This window comes from Acomys minous (assembly GCF_964271855.1).
Source record: "Acomys minous genome assembly, chromosome: 14".
In the NCBI taxonomy this organism is placed as follows: domain Eukaryota; kingdom Metazoa; phylum Chordata; class Mammalia; order Rodentia; family Muridae; genus Acomys; species Acomys minous.
The window spans coordinates 85,960,998-85,973,869 of record NC_140496.1 but is presented as its reverse complement, the minus strand read 5'-3'; the positions used below and the strand labels follow the sequence as shown (position 1 = coordinate 85,973,869).

The 12,872-nt window shown below is 42.1% G+C and overlaps 1 long non-coding RNA gene across 1 annotated transcript; it reads left to right on the top strand.

Annotated features, from left to right (window-relative positions):
* Nucleotides 1-10,943: 10,943 nt before the first annotated feature.
* On the top strand, nucleotides 10,944-12,193 carry LOC311582924. Its single transcript, XR_014774314.1, has 2 exons — nucleotides 10,944-11,980; nucleotides 12,011-12,193. It is a non-coding gene; the product is annotated as an uncharacterized lncRNA (long non-coding RNA).
* Nucleotides 12,194-12,872: the final 679 nt, after the last annotated feature.

The following is a 12,872-nucleotide window of genomic DNA, read 5'->3' as shown; positions in this document are numbered from 1 at the left end:
AATCAAAGCCCCATGAAGGAGAGCATTGTTGTGCTCTTCAGGACTCCATGGCCACTGCGACCTTGGAAGGACAGCACTTACATAATGGGGGGGGGGCGGGAAGGAACACAATAAATGTCCCAAAGCAGTGGGTAAGCAGAGAAAACCCCCAAAGCATCCAGAATACTAATTCCCTTCACAGGCGTCTATTTGGAGTGTATTTGTTAACTTCATTCCTAACAAGCTTCTCATTCTGCATGTGGGAAAAGAAAAGAAATATTATATTCTCCTTTCCTAGGCTTCTCTTATTTCAAGTTAGTTATTTCTGTTTTTTTTTTTTCGGGGCGGGGGGGGGGAGTCATTTGATTTGTCTGTTACTTGGAAGCTACCACTGTGGTAGGCTGAGTAACGGTTCCCCAGAGAGAGCCTTGTTTGGAATCCCCCAAACTGTGAATATTGCATTGTAAGGCAAAGGTACTTTGCAGATGTGACTCAATTAAGGATTTTGAGTTTCTCTTGGATTAACCACCTGGGTCTAGTGTAGTCATGGACCTCTTATAAGGTAATGTAGGAAGGCCAAAGGAGGAGAAGGAACTGGGGTGACGGACAGGGGAACTGGAGTAATGACCTTTGGACATGGAAGGAGTGGACCATGAGCCAAGCTACTCAGGTGGTCTCTCAATGCTGGAAAAGACTAGGAAACCAATTCTCCCCGTGGGCCTCCACAAGTCAGCAGCCCTGGTAATTCCTTGCTTTCTTAACCCCTTAGGATTCACTGATGACTTCTGACCTCGTGAATGCTCAGGGAACGAATTTGTGTTGGTTTCAAGCTACTATGTTTGTGATCATTTGTGACAGGAGCACAGAGTCACTGTGCTATTTCTGGGCTCAGGTTTTTGCTCTGTGCTCGGCAGCTCCAGCAGAGAAATTTGTATACAGTGCAAATGTGTCTACTCAAAGCTTCATATGCGTCTCTAACCTGTCCCAAGCTGCCTTCTCTCTATAACTCCTATTTCTGCTCCTGGTTTTTTTGTTTTGTTTGTTTGTTTGTTTGTTTGTTTGTTTTTCTGTTCTCCTTCCTTTGATTCACATTCAAGAACTTGGGCTTTGTGCAGCCACTATTCCAGTCTCAAAGGGGTGCCTACTCTTCTCTGTTTGGTAAATTCTCATTTTCCCAGACATCTCCTGGAGTATGACGACTTCAGGACTATCCTGGAGGGGGTTTCTTGGTCCCTTTTCAACGTTCCTACAACATTCTGATGGCGCCACAGCACGTGCCTCTCTGCGTTGCCACCATACTGTTTCCATCTGTTGCTCCTGGGCAGGAGCCGAGACTCTGCAAGGGTCCAATCAGCATTTGTGGAAGGCTTGGATGACTGTCCCCTGTCACCCCATCTTGTCTCCAGGTTTCCTCCTCTCCTAACATGTTGATGGGCTTGGAGATGGTTTCTCGGGGTTTGCCTTTCACTGAACGGACCTCACATTTCCATCTAGAGAGTATGCATCAGGGGCGTCTCAAAGGAGAATCAGGCAGGCAATGGATGAAGGCACAACCTGTACTTCTGTAGAACACAAACCTTGCACTTCTGTACACAAATGCAGCAGCAGCAGCAGCAGCAGCAGCTTACTTGTTAATAGTTTTAACAATGAAGATACAAGCATTTCAAAGCATGAAAAGTCAATGTGAACATTTAGCTTTCATCATCATCACCATCATTTTTGTTTTTCTTTCTATTTAAAAAAAATATTTTATTTATTGTATATGAGCAAGTCAGAAGAGGGCATTAGATCACACTACAGATGGCTGTGAGCCACTACGTGGTTGCTGGGAATTGAACTCAGGACCTCTGGAAGAGGAGACAATGCTCTTAACCACTGAGCCATCTCTCCAGCACCTCATCACTTTTGTTTTTCAAGACAGAGTCTTTCTTGTCTGGATGTCTTGGAACTCACTTAGTAGACCAGGCTGGCTTTAAACCCAGAGATCCTTCTGCCTCTGCCTTACCTGGGATTAAAGGCCACCCCCCACCCCCTCAGTGAACATTTAGCTTTTTAAGTAATGATCTGAAAGTAGTTTCCAAAGAAAGACAAAAACAAGGGAGGAAAAGACGTTTTGATCTGGCCCCTAGTACCTCGTTAATTGGTACTTGGTACCTGGTAATTGATTCACTCCAACCCCCGCCCTCCTTTTCTTTGGTCTGACCACAGAGGTTGTCTTTGTTATTGCTCTTCTTTTGTCTCAGCCTTCTTCAGCTCCAGCACATCATCAGAAGAGAAAAGCCCATGCTGGGATATAGCTCAATTATATCCTAAGCAGTCCCTGCTCGGACTGCTCAAAGCCGTGGGTTTGGTCCCTAGTACCACAGGAAACTAGGTGTGTGGGGCCGTGTCTAATCCCAGGGCTGAGGGACAGAGGCAGTAGGATTGGAAGTTCAAAGTCATCTGTCCCTGTAGAGGGAGTTGATGCAGGCCTGGAATAGAGAACTTGCCTAACAACGAAAGGGGGAAAATCATTAAATCAAAGATGGACTGTTATCATGATGGGCTTCCAAATCATGCAAGCAAGTACCTAGTTATGCATCCAGGGTTGTGAATCCTAAACTTACACAATCTTTGAGAGAGAGAGAAAAAAAATATTAAAATTTTGCTTGCTAATTTTACAGAAGCAAAATGGCCCAGTAAACTTGGCCTGGGCAACAGGTTCCAAGGCCCAGGCTTTACTTCCCAGTGCAGCATCCAGACTCCACATGGCTCTTTCTATCTCCCTCCTTTCTTTAGCCCTAGTCCCAGGGCAGGAGCTCAAATGGTCTTCCACTGTTGACAGTGTCAATGATAGTGTCTGGATCACGACTTGGTTGTTAAGGACCCTGCAGAGGCTTCTGTTCTTTAAAAGTTACAAACTTGACTGAGGTTCAGGACTCCAAGCAGCATGGCTGTGACAACAGAGTCAGTCTCACCTACAGAAGCAGACTTAGTTTCATCAAAGACATTTCTTTTGTCTTATTGGCAAGTTTGTATGTCAAAGGACTGCACACGTGGGCCTTGGGAGCCTGCTCCAGGGCAGAGGTGTGTGTGTGTGTGTGTGTGTGTGTGTGTGTGTGTGTGTGTGTGTGTGTGTGTGTGTGTGTGTGTGGTGTGGTGGGGGGATGGGGGGAGGGCGCGGGTTGACATCCTCATGCCAACTCTCAGCCAATGAGGGGGTGGGGGGCTGGGGGGGCACAGGTGAGAGATTCAAGGTGGAGAGTAGGGAGGTGGGGATTGGGGAATAAAGAAGTTCTCTACCTTCTCTTTCCCACAGTGGCTCAACTCCACAAAATTTGTCAGACAGCCTCAGTGCCCTGGCGGTACTCTCCCCGCTATGGACCCTTTCCTTCCCGGCCTCACATTCCTCACGTCCAAACTTCTGTTTCCTGGGATTATATCCAAAGCAAACCCTCGGCCCATGAGGTCTTGGCCTCAGGATCTGCTTTTGGGTCAGCCTAGACAGTTTAAAAAACACATGGCTGCTCATTAAGGAAAATCAATACTTTTGCAACTTGATTATGGGACAGAGGGAAGAAAGGTTTCTGTTCTACCATCAGTTGGAGTCTCACAGTCTGTCTTAATCACCTGGATATTCTTGTTTCTTCCCCACCCCCCCCTTAACTGGCAGCCTCTCCCTCTCCAGGGACCATTTCTATTGTCTGCACTCCCTAACCATAGCCCAGAGACTCAGGATCAGACAGAACTGTTGTGGGACAATGTGATGCAAGCATACCATGGGGGGGGGGGATTATTTTATTTCACTCTTGGACCGACTGGTGAAACTTTCAAAAGACACATGGAAACAATTGAAAGAGAAAGACTTTATGTCTTTTTGGAGCAATGCATATTTATCCAAATTATAGTTGGATTCCGTCATAATAGAGGATTTTAGGGGGAAAAAGTCTTGGGTTTCATTTTCAAAGCTATAGATTTCTTTATTGTATAGTTTTGGACGGAAACAGAATGACCTACTTTGAGGGTTCAGTTGGAATTTTGTATTTTTCACAGGAATTCTTTCCTACTGAAAACACAGATTAATTCTTTTGTCCAAGGCTCTCCACAGCAGTTCTTGTTAACAATGGTGAGTTTTCTCGTTTTTTATGTCAAAACAGACCTATGTACATCACCCACTACCAGTGCTTTAGACCTTCTTTTAATCCACCAGCATAGTCTTGTCTTTTATGTGTTTTTTTTTTTAACTTTGAATATCAGAGAAACTGCATCAACCTGACCCTCCTTTCAAATTAGTTTTGCCAGGACCTCACTGGCTAGAATAAAAGATTAAATTAGGCTTGAGTTGTCAGGCAGATGGTGAACTTCAAATGCTGGGAGGGCCCGTCTTCCCTGAAGGATAGAACTTTGACTTTTGACTCCTGAAGGATGGGACTGAAGAAGAACTTGGACTCTCCAGTGGCTTCCTTTGACCTGGAATAAGATGTAAGAAGATGCCTGGATCTGCATTGTCACAGAGTGGCCCCAGTGAGGACCAGTTACAAGCAGAGCTCCTGAATGCCCCTGTGCAAATGGGGATCCATGGCCTCAACCCTTCATAGCCCATATAGAGCTCTGACACAGAAACATACTTTATGAATATAATGTGGCCCGAATTAAGCATCACTTCTAATTTCATGTAGGGCATCGATTTCTAAAGGGATGTTATTTGTGGGGATGCTAGGAGATAAGTGGATCTAGATAGAGCCAGGAATGTGGGGGCCTCTGGGAAGGGATGAGTGGCCTCATAGAAGAACTTGCTGCCATTGTTTGAATGAGCACAGAAGAGAGGCAATCACCAGCAAACAAAGAAGAGGGTCTCTCCATCAAAACCAGGTCTTTCTGGCACACTGATCTCAGACTTCTAGCAACCCAGAACTGTGAGCCAATTAATTGCTGCTAGTTGGGCTCTCAGCCCGTTTGGGTTTAGCAGCCTGAACCAACATATAATCACCACTAGGGTGGGCAAAGGACTCAAATATTCCCTTTATTTCTCCCTTGGATATTTTTGACTTACAGTTCTCCTGACAGCTGTACTTCCTGGAACCAAGCATATAGGGACAGTCGACCAGAGTGAAAAGGTTTGGGCTGCTTCCCAAAGCTTTATGTACATTTGTCAACTATGAACTACATTATCAGTCTGCAAAACCCCAAAAGGGTAGACGGTCTTCTATATATATATAACTTATTCTTCAGTAAACCCGAATAAAAGAAAAAAAAATCAACAGGGAATAGTTTTCCACGAGAAAAGCCTGGAATTGTTGGGTTGATCTAATTTAGAAAGACAAATTTCAAAGTAGCTTAATGCTTTAAATCCAAAAGTCCGTTTCTCATCTCAGCTTTGTGTTGTTCTGCATTTTGTATTTGGTATAAGGGAAAAGAGAAAAGTCCCAGCCTTGAGGCGTTACCTTGGTGTGGGTTGGTGTGCGGTGGATTTGGCATAATTCCTGAAGGTAAAGGTGGTTATTGATCTGCTCAAGTCTAGCTTATTTTCCCCAAAACTACCAGACTGACTTGTGCAGAAATGTGTGTCTGTTCTTTTAAGTGTGCAGTGGATGCATACTAGAAAATAAGCACACACCCATACACACACTCATATCCATCTCCTAAGGGTAAACATACATTCTTGGAAGTAATATAGACTAAATATATAAAAGAGAATAACTTTCCCAATGACACATAATTTTAAGGTTTACTCAGCCCACAATAAAACTGGGCAATAGACTCACCTACTTGGGATTTTTTCCCTTTCACCAAGCCAGCGTCCCCTATTGGCAGCTTCTTTTGACACACAAACAATCTTCTTTCTCAAAGCCTTGACCCTGGCATTTATGAAAATGCCAAGCGAATTATACAGGATGTTGGCTAAGGATCTAGGTGCTTGAAATGAATGTCTAAAGGGAACCTAAGAGATGCTCAGGAATTCAGATGTGAACAACACTTGTTTCCACTGTTGCTTCTGTAAGAAATACCATCTTTATTCACAAAATAATTTCTTATTTCTCACAGATCCAACACTGGCATGTACACAGACCTGTTTCTGGGCTCTACTGGCATACCGGTCTACCCTTGTGCTAGGGCAATACTCTGTTAGTGGCCAGAGCTGAATTCTGGTTTATAGTCAGGCATTTTCACTCTTTTCTCTTTATTTCTGAAATGCTGAATAAGAAGAATCTTGCTGGATTAGTTACTTTTCTTGTTGGTTCAGATACCTGATGTATTGCTTACTTTTCTAGTAACTGTAACAAAATTCTCAACAAAACCACCTACAGAGAAAAGAGAGAAAATTTATTTTGGCTTATGGTTTAAGGGGCTGTTAGGGGTTTCTGCCTGGTGCTCTGGGAACTATGTCATACAGGAGCTTAGCATTAAACTCTTAACATTGCGAGCTATAAGCCAGATTGACTTTAGTGAGTGGAAATCCATAATGTTTAGTCCACACATAGTGTGTTCATGATCCAATTGGGTAACAATAAGAATGCCCAATTGATTTAGAACACTGGAAGATTGGTGTTTTTATAAAAGCAATCTGTACGGTGGAAATTCCTTAAAAATATTTTTAATTAAAATTATTTTACAGCCGGGTAGTGGTGGTGCATGCCATTAATCCCAGCACTTGGGATGCATAGGCAGGCAGATTGCTATGAGTTTGAGGCCAGCCTGATCTACAAAGTGAGGCCAGGACAGTCAAGGCTACCCAGAGAAACCCTGTCTCAAAAAAAATTTTTTTACAATGTATTTTGTTTATGTCTTTTCCCCTCTTCCAACTCCTCCCATATCCTTCCCACTTTCCCTACTCACACAACTTTATGCCCCTCCCCCTCACACACACACACACTAAATGCAATAGACAAAAACAAACACAACCCCTTCCCACAAAAATTAAAAAACAAGTTAAACAAGCAAAAGACAAAAGGCAAAACAAAGCAAGAATGAAAAGAAAGAGCTTTCAATACCACTGAATTAATTTTGTGTTGGTCAACTACTCCTGGGCATGGGCCTGCCCTGGACCATGGCACTCTACAGGAGAAAACTGATGTCCCCTTTGCCAGTGGGTATCAATTGCAGTTAGCTTCTTGGTTAGGGATGAGACCCTGTGTCCATTTTCCCCTCTCAGTGGACCCTGTCTGGCTCGAATCTGTGCAGGTCTTATACATGCTGCCATAATCTTTATGAGCTCATACGTGCATCAGTCCAGTTGTATCTGGAAGATATTGTTTCCTTAGAATCATCCACCACCTGTCACTTTTCTGTTGCCTCTTCCACATATAGATCCCTGAGACTTCAGGAAAGTGATTTGATAAAGACATTCCATTTAGCACCAAGTGCTCCAAAGTCTCTCATTCTCTGTATATTGTGCAGTTGTGGGTCTCTGTGTTAATTCCCATCTACAGCAAGAAGAGGTTTCTCTGATCTGTGTTAATCAAGGCCCGATCTATGTGTGCATATGCCATCAGGAGTCATGCTATTGTTATGTTCCTTTAGCAGAATAATAGTATTAGGTATGAAAATTGTTGCAGGATATTTGATCCCGTTGTAAACCCTGAGATTGTGAACTGGAAAAATCTTTTTTTTTTTTTTTAGTGTGGCTCAGCCCTAGCACACACCTTTAATCTAAGATATTTCTGTAACAGAATTAAATAAAGTTAATCCTAGGTCAAGAGGGAACAAGCAACCAGTTGAGAGGAAGTGAACATTGGGGGAAAAACCATAGAGAGTGAGAGGAAGTCTGGAAGACAGATAGAGAGAAGCAGAGGAAGTAGAAAAGAGAGACATTCAGTTTGAAGTGTTTCTAAGACACTATGGAGAAGGGGCTTTTCCCTTCTGGGACATCAGCTGAGGAGGAAGGTTAGCTCGGTGTTTTCTCTGCCTCTCTGAGCTCACAAGTTTTCATCCCAGTATCTGGCTCCTGAGTCTTCATTGGTAAGCTTGAACAATTGAGATTTTGTTTTTAAAACTACAGGAGGTTATTTTTTTTCTTGCTTTTTTGGGGGTCTTGTTTTTTGTTTTTTTGTTTTTGTTTTTGTTTTTTGTTTTGTTTTGTTTCTACACAGGGTTTCTCTATGTAGCCCTGACTGTCCTGGAACAGACTACATAGACTAGGTTGTCTTTGAACTCACAAGATAATCTGGCTGCTTCTGCCTTCCCAGTGCTGGGGTTAAAGGCATGTGCCACCACTCCAACAAACAAACAAATAAACAAAAACAAACAAACAAAAAAAAACCCAGAAGGAATATTAAGAGTTTTAAGAAATATTAGGCTAAGAATCTCAGTAAGACCACAGAATACTATCTGAGGGAGCAGGGGGAAAAAAAAAAGCAAATTATCATGTTCTTGAAAGGAACACATGAACTACTTTTACCCTTCAATCTCCTCTGTCTTCCTTTAAAAATTCCTAGCATAGTAAAAACACATGACATCTTGGTGAGGCAGATAAGGGGCCCCTCAGGGTTAAATGACAGCAGCTGGCTATGAACCCTTCTTGCTTTCTGCTGTAAACCTATGCTGTTATTGCCATTTGTACTTCTCCTAAGTATGAAAAGTGAGTTCTGATTTCTACTTGAGTAGCTATTTATTTCAGTTCATTGATATTAATCCTGGTGACAGAAAAAGAAACAAGGGTGAATAAATCAGAAGTTAGTTGGTGACCATGCGTCATATGTTCAGGTCAATATTACCTAATGGAACTGGTGTGTGTGTGTGTGTGTGTGTGTGTGTGTGTGTGTGTGTGTGTTACTATTTCATGTCAGATTTTTAAATTAATATTTTAGTGCCTGTTACTGATTTTGTGTTTTACTTGTTAGTGGCTAAAGTCAATTATTAAAATAATTAGGTTTACACCATTTCATTAGCAGTTTTGATGACCTATGTCAATTGGTCATTCTTTTTTTGTTGCTTTGTTTTTCTAGACAGGGTTTCTCTGTGTAGCCTTGGCTATCTTGGACTCACTTTGTAGATCAGGCAGAGATCTGCTTGCCTCTGCCTCCCTAAGTGTTCTGGTTATAGTCATTCACCACGATGCTCAAAAAATTGTTCATTCTTTGATGATTCTAATCCTGACATTTTTAAAGGTTATGGAAGAAAAGGTACTGGCCAGAAATCACCGTCATTAAAAACCAGTAATTGCCTTGCTTCTGAGGATATGGAACATTGCATCTAGCCTTTTATTGTATATAGTCTCCCCTTTACTCATCCATATAATAAAAAGTAGGGCAGAGACAGGTGGTGGCGGCACATGCCTTTTATCCCAGCACTTGGGAGGCAGAGACCAGCCTGGTCTATAAGCAAGTCCAGGTCAGCCAGGGCTTGTTACACAGAGAAACCCTGCCTGGGGGGTTGGGGGAGAAGTTGAGCAGAGGCCAACACTGAAGAAAAGGCATTCTTCAAGATAAAATGAAAGTAAGGAACAAAAAGTAATTATATTCAGATATAATTTAACAGTGATTATATAAAATAACTGTCAGATATAGTATGTACAATAATACTATGCTAGATGGGATGTGACAAAAGAAAACTATTCTCTCTTTTTTTTTGAAGTTGATTTTTTTGTTTTAGTTTGTTTGTTTGTTTGTTTTTTGTTTTTTCGAGACATGGTTTCTCTGTGTAGCTTGGCTGTCCTGGACTCACTTTGTAGACCAGGCTGGCTTCAAACTCACAGAGATCTGCCTGCCTCTGCCTACCAAAGTGCTGGGATTAAAGGTATGTGCCACTGCTGCCCAGCTTGCAGTTGATTTTTTTTTGAAAATTTAAAAATATATTTTATTAATTTATTCATATTACATCTCAATGGTTATCCCATCCCTTGTATCCTCTCATTCCTCCCTCCCTCCCATTTTCCCCTTACTCCCCTCCCCTATGACTGTGACTGAGGGGGACCTCTTCCCCATGTATATGCTCTTAGGGTATCAAGTCTCTTCTTGGTAGCCTGTTATCCTTCCTCTGAGTGCCACCAGGCCTCCCCATTCAGGGGATGTGGTCAAATATGGGGCACCAGAGTTTGTGTGAAAGTCAGTGTCCACTTTTCATTCAACTGTGAACAATGTCCTGTCCATTGGCTAGATCTGGGTAGGGGTTCAAAGTTTACTGCACGTATTGTCCTTGGCTGCTGCCATAGTTTGAGCAGGACTCCTGGGCCCAGATCCATCCGTCATAATGTTCTTCTTGTAGGTTTCTAGGACCCTCTAGATCCTTCTATTTCCCCATTCTCCCATGCTTCTCTCACCAAGAGTCCCAATAGGATGTCCTCCCCTCTGTCCCACTTTCCTCGTAAGTGAAGACTTTCATGGGACATGCCCCTTGGGCTAGTGTCCAGATATAAGTGAGTATATACCATTTGATTCTTTCTGCTTCTAGGTAAAAAATTTATTCAGATTACATCCCAATTGTTATCCCCTCACTTGTACCTTCCCATCCCCCTTCCCTCCCTCTTTCATCCCATTCCCTTCTCCTAGACCTGTGACAGAAGGGGACCTCCTCCCTCACCACATGATCACAGCCTCTCAGGTCTCATCCAGATAGCTTGCTTCCCTTTCCTCTGAGTGCTACCAGGCCTCCCTACCAAGAGGAAGTGGTCAAATAAGGGGCACCAGAGTTTATGTTAGAGTCAATCCCTGCTCTTCATACAACTGTGGAGAATGCGCTGTCCATTGGCTAGCTCTGAATAGGGGGTCTAGGTTTATTGCATGCATTGTACTTGGTTGGTACAGTAGTTTGTGCAGGCCCACCCTGGGACAAAACCATTCTTAAGTTCTTATACTGACTAGAAAAAGGATCCTGTAGTGTGCAGGGAAGCTCCTGAAAGAAGATAAGATGTTATGTGACTTGTAAGTTTGTGCATTTGTAATGAGTGTATAGCATAGCAAAACACTACTGAAATATATTTGAAAGTAAAACAAGAATGGAGAAAGGAAAAGACTTCATGCCAATTAACAGAAAAATATATATTTAAAACTACACATCAGAGTTACAATAACTATAAATGCTTTAATGAAAAGGCAAAGACTTCCAGACTAAATAAAACTCACAGCTCTATGTGTTTACAAGAGAAACACCTAAAACTTATGGAACAGATAAGCTGGAAATAACATGAAGACTGTTTCCCAGGAATATTTTATAGTCATAGATTTGTAGATATCTTGTAATATACCTTGATTTATAGAATTATAAAGAATGCAATGTGGAAGAATTTTATTCATATATCACAGTAACTGATAGAATAAGCAAATTTCCAGCAGAAAAACCAGGAGATTTAAACATGATCAAAACCTTCACTATGCACTTGACACACTACAAACTTGACTATAGAACTTGACTTCTGTATCATATTCAGAGTGTCTTAGGATTTACATCCTTTTAACATTTTTTATTTACCTTTATTTTATGTGCATTGATGTGTTTGCCTGTATGTATGTCTGTGTGAGACCATCAGATCTTGGAGTTATAGACAGTTGTGAGTTGCCATTTGGGTGCTGGGATTTGAACCTGGGTCCTCTGGAAGAGCAATCAGTGCTTTTAACTGCTGACCCATCTTTCGAGCCCCCATCCTTTAAAAATTTGTGTAGCATTTTTTTTAAAACTGAGGATGGACTGAGCCATATAACATGTGTCAAAATTTTCAAAGAGTAATAGCATGCAGAGGATATTACAGTGAGAAATTAGTTGAGTTTATAACAAGACCTTGCTACAGAGGAAGTACAAGTGGCTGCATCATAAGTTATATCTAATATTTAAGGAATCAATATTGTGAAGTTTTTGTGTTGACCATGGTTTCCTTGACCTTGTGGAATACAAATTTCCACAGTGCAGGAGACCAGCTGGGAGCCCCTGAAGTCTTAACACACATTCTTCCTTTACTTAGCCAACATGAAAGGAAAGAAAGAAGGAAAGAAAGGAAGACAATATCCATTCAAGGGCATGATGACAGAGATTAATATTTCTCTTAAAAACACAAAGGAGTGTGTGTGTGTGTGTGTGTGTGTGTGTGTGTGTGTGTGTGTGTGTGTATGTGTGTATACAGGTCAGAATTGGATGTCAAGTATCTTTTCCATTTGTTCTTCACTTCAGTTTTTTTCTCAAAGATTTATTTTTATTTTGTGTGTATGTGTAAGTACTTGCATATATCCATGTGTATTACATGCATAGCATGCCCCTGGAGGCCAGAAGACAGCATTGGATCACCTAGAACTGGAGTTATAGATTTTTTAAAAAATTTATTAATTTATTCATATTACATCTCAATTGTTAGCCCATCCCTTGTATCCTCCCATTCCTCCCTCCCTCCTGCTTCCCCCCTACTCCCCTCCCCTATATCTGTGACTGAGGGGGACCTCCTCCCCCTGTATATGCTCATAGGGTATCGAGTCTCTTCTTGGTGACCTGTTATCCTTCCTCTGAGTGCCACCAGGCCTCCCCATCAAGAGGACATGGTCAAAAATTGGGCACCAAAGTTTGTGTGAAAGTCAGACCCCACTCTCCACTCAATAGTGGAGAATGCCCTGTTCATCAGCTAGGTCTTGGTAGGGGGTTGAAGTTTACTGCCTATATTTTCCTTGGCTGGTGCCATAGTTTGAGCAAGACCCCAGGACCCAGATCCACCCATCATAATGTTCTTCTTGTAGGTTTCCAGGACTCTCTGGGTCCTTCTATTTCCTTATTCTCCCATGCTTCTCTCACCTAAAGTCCCAATAGGATGTCCTCCCCTCTGACCCACTTTCCTGGTAAGTAGTCTTTCATGGGACACGTCCCTTGGGCTAGTGTCTCGATATAAGTGAGTATATACCATTTGTCTCTTTTTGCTTCTGGGTGAACTCACTCATTATGATAATTTCTAGTTCAATCCATTTTTCCCACAAATTTCGGGACTTCCTTGTTTTTAATAG